This window comes from Syngnathus scovelli, chromosome 18 (genome assembly GCF_024217435.2).
Source record: "Syngnathus scovelli strain Florida chromosome 18, RoL_Ssco_1.2, whole genome shotgun sequence".
NCBI classification, from domain to species: domain Eukaryota; kingdom Metazoa; phylum Chordata; class Actinopteri; order Syngnathiformes; family Syngnathidae; genus Syngnathus; species Syngnathus scovelli.
In genome coordinates this window covers 7,983,152-7,995,331 of record NC_090864.1, presented here as the reverse complement: position 1 = coordinate 7,995,331, position 12,180 = coordinate 7,983,152, and the positions used below count along the sequence as shown (strand labels likewise).

Below are 12,180 nucleotides of genomic sequence, written 5' to 3'. Positions count from 1 at the left end.
CATTATCTACAGTAGAGCCACTTTTCTCCCACCTACAATCTCACTCTAGAGTTTTATCTTTTATCCTCAATCTCATCATCAAGACAGCCGAGACAGAGTGAACAAATGACCTCTCCTGGCCATTAAAATTAGGCATTGAATCAATGACATGCAATTAGCCTTTCTTTTATGAGAGAGGGGGAGACACTGAAATCTTTTTGCCTGACAGCAAGATGGAGAAATAATTTGACTGCTGTAGTCATCGGATTGGGGAGAGAACGTATAAATTCTAATTTGGAAAAAAAAAAAAATCTGATTTATCGTCATAAAAAGAGAAGTTGTCATTCGTGAATAGGATTGGATATTTTAAAACTGTGCCACAAAGCATATAAAATATTTGGGGCAAAAAAAAAATATGTCGACACACATTCCACATCCAATTTCACTGACAATTCCCTCATCTACTTTATGAAAAGCACCAAAAACACTTAGACTGCTTGTTAGTCAAATACACATTTCACTGCAGCACAGCAGCAGTTTGACAAGCTGTTTACGCTAAGCTGAGTAAATCAAATTCGGAGTTTGCCTTCCCTCCGCGGTAATCTCATTTTGTTTACCGCTAACACTAAGTACATTAGCAGCTGCAAGGTCTGTCTGTATTTACTCTATTTACCTTCACTGAACGGGTTTAAAACCACACCGGGACTGATGTTGCGGAATGAAGCTCACCAGCTGTGTATTCATGAACAGCTCATTTTCTAATCTGACATAAAGGCGAGAAACCAGAAGCTGCAAAGCTCTAATCGCAATTAAAAAAAAATAAAAATGACAGAGGATGTATGTAGCCGTTGAAAATACTCGCTGGTTTTACGCTGTGATTTATTCTCGGTTGTTTTTGCAGGGCAACATTGAGGTGCTGTTGTATGAATGTATCCTAAATTTCCATGGCGACACGGTAAAGAGATAGTAAAAGGTTAAAAAAGTTGAGTGACCCAAAGGCCTGGCATGCATAGGTCAGCGTTTTCTGTCATTTTTGCAGTTCAGTGTGAACTGGATTTTTTTTTTTTTTGCCACAACATTGACATCTGTATGTGAAACTTTTGGAATATGCATTAAAAAAAAAATCCTGTTTTAACTGGATTGCCATTACAATACAGTAAATAATATTATTTAATTAAAAAATTAAAAAAACGTGTCTCAGTACCCGATTTAGTTCACTCTCTGCCAAAATATGAGGCAATTTAAAGTAGTTTTCCTTTAGTCAGAAAATAAACAAGTATGAAAACTCGGGAGCGATGTTGTCACACTTAAGGTCAGGGTAACGTTTTAATCCCACTTCATATTTTCCCTGCAGTCTTTTTGCAGTTTCCAAGAGCGCATGGCAATGAATACACTTGTCAGTTAGTTAAATATTTATAGGGATGCTTGAACATTGTGTTATATTTTAACCAGCCGCTTTGTTAAATATTCAATCCAAGGAAGGCAAACATAACTATCTTAGCCTCACCTTCTTTCTTAAGATCTTGATTATTTTTCTCCAGACCTGCCCCGAAGCAGTTTTTGTTTATATATCTATATAAATTCCCATGAGGTCCTTTTTATATTTCACGTTCTACTGTATGATAGTGTTGATGAACTTCGAGACTAAAGATGCTGACAAGGAGATAGTAAGTGATTCATGATAAAAAGTATAAGATTAACTTTTATAATGCAACAAGGAAGCAGATGTGTGTGTGTGAGCTCACGAAGCGAGAAAGTGAGGTTGTATTCCCCAACTGACTATCCAATGGATAATCTGGAACATGACGCTAGTAAACACGAGCTGTCTTTGAAATACCTAACGCGCCATTTGCAATTCTAAACATCTGGCTTTGCAATGGACACAAAGTGAACGTTTATATGCAAGTTTATACACAGCCACATTTTTTAAAAATGGAGATAAAGTATATGGTACTGAGAAAAGATGAAAGGAAGACTGTGGCTTTTTTTTTTTTTGCAGACCTTGCGTAAAATGCTCATCAGACAGTAAGTCACCTAACAATGTTAATTGACGGAAATTGAAAAAAAAAAAAAAAAAAGGTACTATGAATCTAAAGTGGTGGGTGGACATCTGTCTTGTCTAAGTATAGTGCTGACGGGAATATATTACCTGTGCCCCCCCCCCACTATATAATCATATAGGGGGCAATTGGAATGCTATTTTAAAAATAAAACACTTCTTTGTCTCGGGTTTACTCTTGATAATTTATATGAATTTATGCTATGCTTCATTGGAATTCGGTGTGTATACACACAAGCGGGTCCATCTCACTTCAGCAGGCACATAGCAGATAGACAAGCTGTCACATTCGTTATCAGTGGAACTTCATCTCGTTAATTCGGTGGATGGGGGCATGATTATTTGCCCTGTGGAAAACTACACACTCAAAGTACCCACCACCATCACAGCCCCCCACTTCTCCTCCCCTACTCTGCAACCCACCTGGCCGCAGAGAAACACGGCAGGCAGGACTGGCTCACACATAGCCTGAAGTCATATCAGACCCAACAGCCTGGCTGGAGTCAATATGGCCGCGGGCGGAAAAAAAAAAAAAAATGATGGTGGATTTGGTCCCCCTTAGTCCGAAACCGTCGCTGGGCAAAAATTGAGAGCCGCATTCATTATTTTCCTACGTGAACCCCCTCCTGTGCCGATCCGAGCCCAATACACACTGCACATTTCCAAACTTTTGGCCTCCATCACCCTTTCATCACTCCTACTTCACCAACTCAACTTTTTTTCCCCGCATGATTATTTCTTTCTTATTTTCCGAGGTCACCTGTGTGTGACTGTGTGTGTCTCTGCTTTGTGACAAGATGCTCTCCTGACCTTTCAGGCCACAATGGGAATTTTAAGTCATCTATTTTGAAGGAGCAATTGTATTTGCATTTCTGTATTTAATAAACACAATAAAAGTAATTGGACTGCTCATGAATGACTATTTGGGGCTTTTCCATTCGTAGAAAAATGAGTGAGAGCGGACTTTTGTTGAAGTGTTGCCTAGCAACATGTCTCTATATAGTAAATGAAGAGACACAGTTAAGTCGATGGGAGAATCTACCGGAAAAGTGCATCCTGTTAATATTATTTTATATTTTATATTAATATTTATTTTATATTCATGTCCACCTGCGTCCTGTTAATATTATTTCATATTTTATATTAATATTTAGTTTATATTCATGTCCACCTGCTCTCATTAGTGCTGCTTGTTGTCAGTCAATCAGCTTCCTCCATCCACATAGGTGTTTTCCAGGTGTGCCTTGTTGTCTCATCCATTTACTTGTATTTAACTTGCTGCTTTCCATCAGTCGGGTTTGGTTCACTGTTGCTGTTACGTGTTCCTCTTCGTTAGATTTATTTTCCATGAACTGTGGTTCAACCTATACACTGGAATGGTCAGCGGTCAGAGGATTTATTTAGAAACAGATAAATATTCACATAGACAAGGTCAAGCAGTGTTCCCAACGTAAACTGTTAAAAATTTGAGTGAAAGAATAAACACTTTTGGCTACGGAAAACCTGCTCCGACTCCTCAAACGGAATACGCAAACACAAACCGCTTTATTGCAGTGAGCAAACGGCACTGTCAAATGTCTGTTTACCTCCCCCCCCTGCGTGTACCCATGGCACAAACCTCTCGACAGAAGAAGACTTTGCCTTCTGAAAGATGTCTTCAAAACAGTGACGTTTTGCAGTTTGCTACTCAAAATGCAGAAACGACGTGCTGCAACCCCAAAGGACAAATTTGAATCAAAGGAACGTGGTGAGTGTGTATTTTTTTTATTTTTTCCAGAAAGAAAAATCTTTACAGGAGGGCTGCTGAGTGTTTCAAACTTGTCATTACCAACAAGTCAAAGGGCCACTTTAAAGCAAGAGTGTCAAATTTATGGTTTCTTTCAGAGAGCCTGATGACATCATCTCATCATATTGTACACAACTGCCTTTTATTGTAAATATGATTTTAGGAACAAACTGAATATGAAAGCGTCATGAAATATTAAGGGCACAGCTATTGAGTGAAAATAAATTGGTAAGATACCTGAAGTTAAAACAAAATGAATTTGCTTTGGTGAGCCAGAAAAATTTAGGCCATCAGTTTTGAAGGGACTTTTTTTGTTTTTTTTGTTAGGGGTTTACTACAAGCAGGAAATATTTTAAAAAATGCTTCTCGCTGTGTTGGCGGAACCAAATCAGGAATTGTTGTCGCTCATGACATACGCTTTAAATAATAACAAAAGCATGCCTATTTTGTTTTTGCTCTGATGCCGAGCTCATTTTTCTGTTCACCCCTGTTGTGTAAACTAAGCGTAACCTGACATCCCCAAAAACATTTTATTATTCCAGTTTCTGCTAGTAAATTGACATATTAAATTCCACGGCTTTCAAATTTTCAATATTATGCTCCGCTTATTAGTCTTTAAGTTGCACTGACCGGCAAAACAAAACAAAACAAAACATGAAATGTTCTATAATGTAATTGATGCGCAAATATTTAGTCAGGGGATTTCTATGGTAACAATCCTCAGGCACATATTTTATTTTCTATTATGACAAAATAAAATGGATGAATAATATGGTGTTTAGTTTGATCTTGTTGTGCTTTGAAGGACTTCAATAATCCTGCAAGAAGAACGCAATTTATCCGATCACAACATCACAACCCTCTTTCCTCTGCCAGTCAGAATAAGAGCTTGTTTTGTTGCTCGCTGATTTTATTTCTCTTACAACCCTAAGCAACCACCGTCCCCCGAAATATTTAATTACCAATTATTTTGGTCGTCCAAGCCCGATTTGTGCCGGCAACAACACAATCAATTTAAGATAACATATTATATCTAACGCTTTCATCGGGAGCCTTCAAAATCAAAAAAAGATTGATATGAAAAAAGAACTCCACCTGAGGATCTTAAAATCAATGCAAAACATTTGCATACATCAAAAAAAGGAATTAGATATGTAAGAGCAGTTTAATCTTAGAAAGTCACACCTGTTCTTTTCCAGAGACCCAGATGCCTGTTCTTTTTCCACTTTAAATTGCAAGAACTAAGGATTGAGGGGAAAAAAAAAAAAAAAACCTGGCTTGGGGGTCTGACTGTGTAGAGGTGGTGGGGGTAAAAAAAAAAATCAAAGCAAAATCGGCAGTGTAGTTTCAGAGGCTGCGGCACCGTTGAACTGAGCAGGCCAAAGTCTTGTGAAAAGAAATGGAGACAGCCTGAATGCAAATTAAATCCCCCTCATTCCAGCAAATATTGTCTTAGCCATTAGTGCGGGCCCAACTAGAAAGGAGTGGTCCCAGTCATTGTCGCTCGGCCAGGGAGAAGTCAGGGGAAGAATTCTATTCAGCGGGCCGTCTTGGGGGCTCGGTGCACTTGGGCGCTTGTTTGGTACCATTCAAACGCCACAGACCGTGGCAACAAAGAGAGCTTTCAGCGTACCTCACTGTAAAAGCATGTGAAGAGAAAGAAGAAAAGAGGTGGATAGGAGGGGAGAGGAGGAGGTGGGGTGGGGTGGGGTGGGCAGCAGGACTGGAAAAGTTTACTCGTATAGGTCCTGAGTGGACTTGGAACTTGGATGTCATTTGTCGTTTTTTTTTTTTTTAGTGGCTGACTTGCTAGCTAGCCTCTCCTTGCAGCTGTCGTTTGCTCCATTGGGTCAACTACTTGAGTCCTCACACCGAGCAAAGTTAATGATTCTAATCTTCCTTCTGGATCAGGAATCACATTTCCGATGTCTCTATTATCCGGCTGGCTGAGATCGAGGACTCAAATTCCAAAGTCTGCCTGCTCCTAAATCAAACATGAACGTTCATGACTAGATTATTTGTGTTTGAATCCACATGACCAACCTCCAATGCACAAATAGATGGAACACAATCAGACTTCCATCCTGCCACCGAGGGTTATTACAGACCGGTAGCTGTCGTGATTGAGGTTTGTGTTTGTGTGCATAGGTGGTGCCGGGCGTGTTCGGAAAGAAGAATAGCCCTTGGCATCCCACGTTTGTTTTGACGGCTGCGTTTACAGCTGCTGCATAGCATGGGCGAGGAAGTAAAACAACCAAACTTTTACAATTTCCCGATCTTTTCTCTCTCTCTTGCCTCCGAAAAGATGGCTCCTGGCTAGTCAGCTGTGTAATCTACCCTTTGTTTTATTGATAGATGCTACTAACCTGGGAGGACTCGGATTTGTTTTTCAAACCTCAGGGAAAAATACTGAAGATCTACTTGGGAGAATGTTGTTAATGTTGGACTAAAATATTTTCCTAGTCTTCATCAAGAGGATAAAAGTGACTGCTAAACTGAATGGAAAAGCCAAAATGCACGATTGTTTTTTTCTTCACCCGATTCAAGGGCGGAGCTACAGGGTGGCCCTTGTCACTCTGTGGCCACCCTCATACGGAAAAGAGGAATGCTTAACAGTCAGAGCTAAAGGGCGTTTAGCTGACATGACCGCAGCCCGTTTGAAAATTAGTCCATTTAAAAGACCAATCCATCCCATTTCTAATTCTTGCCCACACGCATCAATATATTGCCAACCGCACGTTGACAGGCAGTTGATGGACGATTGGAAAATTATTACTCGACCGTACTGGCTTAGATTTAGGAACAAAAAAGGCGTAGTTAGTAGAACTTGGACATCTTTGGTCCTGCTCAAGTCCATTCAAAACAAAAATTGTTCATAAAAATCTCGTCACTCATTAAGATTGTCTTTTAGTCCCATCCGTCACCACCATCGTCCTATCGTATCTGCTGACTCACGATATCTTGGCACACTTCACTTCCTGTGTTTTTATAGGTGTTCCGTGAGGTGACATAAAAAAATCAGCGGGTACACTTGAACTAGAAGTGAATTTGCCATCACTTGCCCTTGAGGGAGTTAAACCCATTCACAATGATTTGGCATGCCGACACGTTGAGATCAGCCTAAGTTGACAAGCGTATGCAAGCATCGGTAATTTTCTTGTTCATAACATCAATTTCCACGAAACTATTAGTTTGGTTCACTTCATCAGGCTATGATGTTCTTAGTTTCTATTACTGTGATGGGTACTAAAATTACCCAGACTACCTGCCATTGGGGTATTTAGTTTGTGAAGACAGGTTGTTACTCGATTAAAGTTCAAGATGGCTGCTGCTGCTGTCTCATTTGAATGCATGGGCTCTTCTAAAACGATTAAAAATGCTTCCTTGCCTGAAGTAGGATGAGCAATGGAGAGGCTGACATACTGAACCTTAATAGAGTAAGTTGTGGAAAAAAAAATCTTCCCGGAGTGGTTGTTGAGGATAAATCGTCTCACTTGCTCCATGGCATGAACATACTGTAAAACCAGCTGGTTGCTAATATCCACTATTTAAATGTCCATGGTCTTTTTACACTGAGTAAATGTTTGGGTTGGTCATGTCAGGATAGGCACATGGAGGGCGAGATGATGTAGCGGTGTTGGAGAATATATTTAGTGAAAAACGAGCTGTTTTAGAAACCACATGAAGAAGCCACAGGCAGTGTTCAAACAACAAAACTAACCAAGGTTTAATCTTAGCTCTGTGGTGATACAGGCCTTGGGACACACACGCTTCATGGTGGACATCTGTGGTGTTTACCAGAACCGCAATTCGTTATCATCCGAAAAACGAAACAAAATGACGCCAATAACAACAGCCAGTATGGAAGTCATCCATTTGATTTTTTTCTTCCTGGTAATCCTCATTAGTGTTCAATTGGAGGATACAATAATAGCTATACTGTAAATAAAATCTTTCACCTTTACTGTAAATAAAATCTTTCACCTTTATTGTCAGATTTCCTTTTATACTTTTTTAAATTTTGTAATGTTTGCACTAAGAAGAATTTCGTTGTACAACTAAGTTGTAAAATGACAAAGGGCATTCTATTCTATTCTATTCTATTCTATTCTATTCTATTCTATTCTATTCTATTCTACAACTATGAAATCAACAATCCAAATTAAAACTGTAAAAAAAAAAAAATCTTAGACATCTATAGCCGTGCATGGGAGGGAATGACTTAACAATATGCTGCCATTGTCATCAAGGGGAAAAAAAAAAAAAAAGCTATTGTCTGACGTCATTACCTTTCCTCTCTCCTGTCATAAAGATTGATTATCTTACCTTATGGTCTAAGGGTCTTTTTTATGCATCAGCCTGACTGCTAGCGAAATACTGTACTTAAGCAAACTGGAACCGGAAAACAGCTAACCACACAGCAGACGTAAACACCGCTATAAAGTTGAATTGTTCTACCGTGTGAGGAGTATAACAAGCTATCGATTTTGCATTTTATATCTTTTATTTTCAACGAGGTAGCCCAAGACGCGGAGATACAAAGAGAGGCCACTTCACAACTGCTCATAGCCTATTTGTAGAGCACCCACTTTCTGACAAAATCCCCTGGAGGATGAATAAAACATAATAAATCATCTTAATAATTGCCATCCGTGCAAGCATGGCATCACGTACCGCTGTTGGGGTTAATCCGCAATCGTTAAAAAGTCCTCACCCTCTACCGCTTGCAAGAATGGTCTTCTTACCCTATGTCTCAGAGTTACAGGTAAAGCCCTGAGGACAGAGTGGGAGTAAGTAGTTCAGCAGCCATTGTTGTGGATACATTTTGCAAGGTCTTAGTGTCGACGACTGTCTGACTGCAAGTCTTTGACTTCTACGAAATGCAGAGGAATACTTGCAGGCTATAATTCGCCCCTAAACCGTACCTCACAATTGTACCTTAGTTGATCTTAAGTAGATGTTTTGCAAATGCTTCGCTTCATCCCCAGACGGAGCCACTCTGAGCTTTCAAACTATGCATTTAACTTCACTTTTTTTTACGTGAATCTGATAAATGCCCTAATTTAACACCCACACCACAAATCAAACCTGCCGGCGTAGACGTATGATTTTCAAAGACGCATAGAAATTCTTTCAACGTCTTTGATTTACTGTGACATCATAAAATACCTGATGAATGGCAGCTTTTGTGGGCTGGCAAAAGGTTTGCCCCATCTGTAGCAACAGTGACACGTTCTGACTTGTTAACTTATAAAACACGCTAGCCATAGTTTAAGACAGTCGTTCATGCGGAAAATCGAGGAAAGCGAGCAACTGACCCAATGAGGCCATACCTACTTCCGCAATCTCATTTATTGCCGCCATTTCACTTTTAACGAAAACTCAACCTCCAATTAAGTCACTCTGCTGGAATTTGACTTAGCTGTTGCGATATTCAAGATGAAAATGGTGAGCTGGAGATTGCATTTACGTCATTCATCATATTCCTGACAGACAAATACAGCACAGGAGAAAGATCTTCTCCTTCACACCACCGAGTAAGTCAACTACTCACCTCTACGTGCACTTCTATTTGACAAAGTGGACTAATTCCTTGTCTAAATCAAGCAAAAGGCCTTTGGCCAATGGCATCATCACTGCCCTGTCATTTTGTTTGACATTTGTAATGATAACGCTAAAACCTCTCTGGCTCATCTCCAATGCACTCTTTGCACGCAGATTAATTTCAGCAGCACCATGACAGACTGACAGACAAATTGCAGAAACCTGCATCGCTACACATGGCTGCTGAGGCAGGCTTGCCATCAGGAATGTGCATGTGTGTGTGTGTGTGTGTGTCTTGTCTCATTCTCTGCCTCCTCGAGACTGCCACTTCCTTAAACATGTCAGACATAATCCTATCATTGCTGCAGGGGAAATAGTCAAGGTCGATAGACGAGTACGCTGATGGGAGTAGGAGTAAGTTAGGGAAAGACAGAAAGTCATGGGTAGGGGAGGGGGGGGGACATGACAAATAGTGTCGCTTATATGTCCATGCAAAAAAAAATCAATTTTATAATTAGCCAAGTAAAAAAAAAATCTATATATTCAGTGGTGCTTTAATGCATTATGGGCTGTCTATCAAAACAGACCAATTTGAACTCGGTGGATGTGCGTTCAATGATGTGAGTAATAAATAATAATTCTTCCTCACCCCTCGCTGCAGCACAGGAGGAGGCTGAATAGAAAAAAAAAGCCCAATCCAAACACCGGCTCGCTGTCGTCTCCAGCGTGCGCCCTGAGCGTCTGTCATCAGACGTCTACATTGTTTTGGAACAATTGGCATTAATTTGCCATCTGGTTGGGGGAGCCTTTGTTACACAGGAAGGGAAGCATTGTGCAATTATCAATGGCGAGTCCACTTAGGGGAGCCATCGGTGGATGGAGTAAAGACAAATGGGGAGACAATGCTCTTTATCCCAGTTCCGCTCTGGTTCACTTCACTGGTATCGGACATCAATGCCGATCCAGCATATTATGTTATGGACAACTAGATTACAATAATTTCAATTGTGGAAAAAAAGAAAAAATCCCCAAATTGTTCAAGGTCAAATATGCATTTGGGGTTTCTCCAAGTAGTGGATTTTTAGACCACCAGCTACTTTTCTCCTCCCCTTAACTTTTCTATTTTTCTTTACCTCCTCACTCTGTCCTCGAGGGGGGGAGGGGGTGACGTCATCAATGCTGACAGAGTAACAAAAGCACCGGTACCTCTTTTTTTTTTTCAGTTTATTTCTTTCTCTGTGTCTCCTTCAACACCCCTCACTCCAGCTAACAGCCTTCTCTCCCCCCCTCCCCATCACCACCACCACTCTTTTTCAGCCCCCAATCCATTTTGCAGCTGGGGCCAGAGAAGATGAGAAGTGGGGGCTTTCTGTCTACAAATCAATAGGCCTTACTCACCTTTGAGCGAAGGGAACATCATCACTGTATTTGGCCGTACAATACGGGTGTGTGTGGGACTGAGGGTGGGAGTACAAGGGAGGGAGGTGAACGGGGGCCCTGGGGTGCTGACTGGCCTGGCTTGCCTAATGCATAATTGAGGAGTATATCTTCGCCATCAATTTCAGGCACCGGGTTGAAATAGTTCTCAAAGCTGTCACGGACCACACCTAACAAGATGTTTGTACACGTAGTTGTAAAAAATAAAATATTTGGTTTTGGAAAAAACAACAGATTTTGTCGCAAATTAGAATGCTAAAAAAAAATACCTGTTTTGTTTCGCCTAAACTAAGTCTGTTCAAATTGAACTTAAAAGTATCCAAGTGGCATTAATGAAACTTTGTTCAAACAATGACAGCGTTGCCCGTATGCATACACTAATCCTTGACAGATGGAGTTGAAGAGATGACAAATCAGTCTTCAAACTGTCATTTTCATTTAATTGGTTTGTGGTGTGTGCCAGAGCGTGACAGAAAGCAGCAAATGGGACTTTACGTTTCTGAATCCCGACATTCCTACGCGGGTAACAAACGGAGCGGCTGATTTGCAAAGGGTCTGATTGTCAGAAAATGACACGGCCCTGCCTCGTTGAGATATGTAACTTTGATAGCTAATAAAAGTTTAACGGCCTACCCCGATTTATTTGGGGTATAGGCAACCAGCTTTTTTGACATATGTGGAACATCAGTATGTACGTGAAGGCTGCAAAATATGTTTTTGTCCAATGTTATCAGACAGTCATAAGGAATTTAACACGACCATGGAGAAACCAGCCCTTATTTTTTTAATATTGACCTTAAATGTGTTAAAGTGGGGCCCTCATTGACCACCACAAAAATATATATCACGCAAATCAAATTATTTTCCAAAACTTGTACTTTACATTAATTTCAGGTAGATAATTTTTATTTATTGACTTTACTTTTCTATTATCTCTATTAACTCTTATTTTTTTTATTCTTAATTTTTAGTTTTTAAATACATTTAAATGTTTATTGTTTAATCATGTACTTTTAATATAAATAATTAAGTAAATAAATAATAATAATTAATAATAAAATAAATCTTGCCTCAAGTTGTTCAATAAAAAATAAAATAAAAAAATAAAAAATGTCGGATTTTAATAAGCCATCACAGGTAACACGATGTGAGATGACAATGTATTGCGCCAGACTTGGTAGACCTCAGCTCAGCCACAGCATCAAAGTAAAGCAAGCAGTGGCAGACTCCCGGCTCCAGTGTGGGTGGTGTTTGCCAGGAGCTAGTGTCAGAGCCATAACACAAGTGGTATGGCGCCTGTGTTTTGGGGAATGCTGCAATATTGGGACTGGGGTGTGAAGTTTGACACTCAACACTCACTTTCGTCCCCTATATT

General features: G+C 40.0%; 1 long non-coding RNA gene across 1 annotated transcript in view; it reads left to right on the top strand.

The window, feature by feature from the left end:
- The first annotated feature begins 1,154 nt into the window (after positions 1-1,154).
- The window catches only part of LOC125985906 (uncharacterized), a 125,454-nt gene continuing 114,428 nt past the window's right edge, over positions 1,155-12,180 (top strand). Inside the window, exon 1 of the long non-coding RNA XR_007487486.2 lies at positions 1,155-3,785. This is a non-coding gene — a long non-coding RNA (uncharacterized lncRNA). The remainder of the gene's footprint in view (positions 3,786-12,180) is intronic.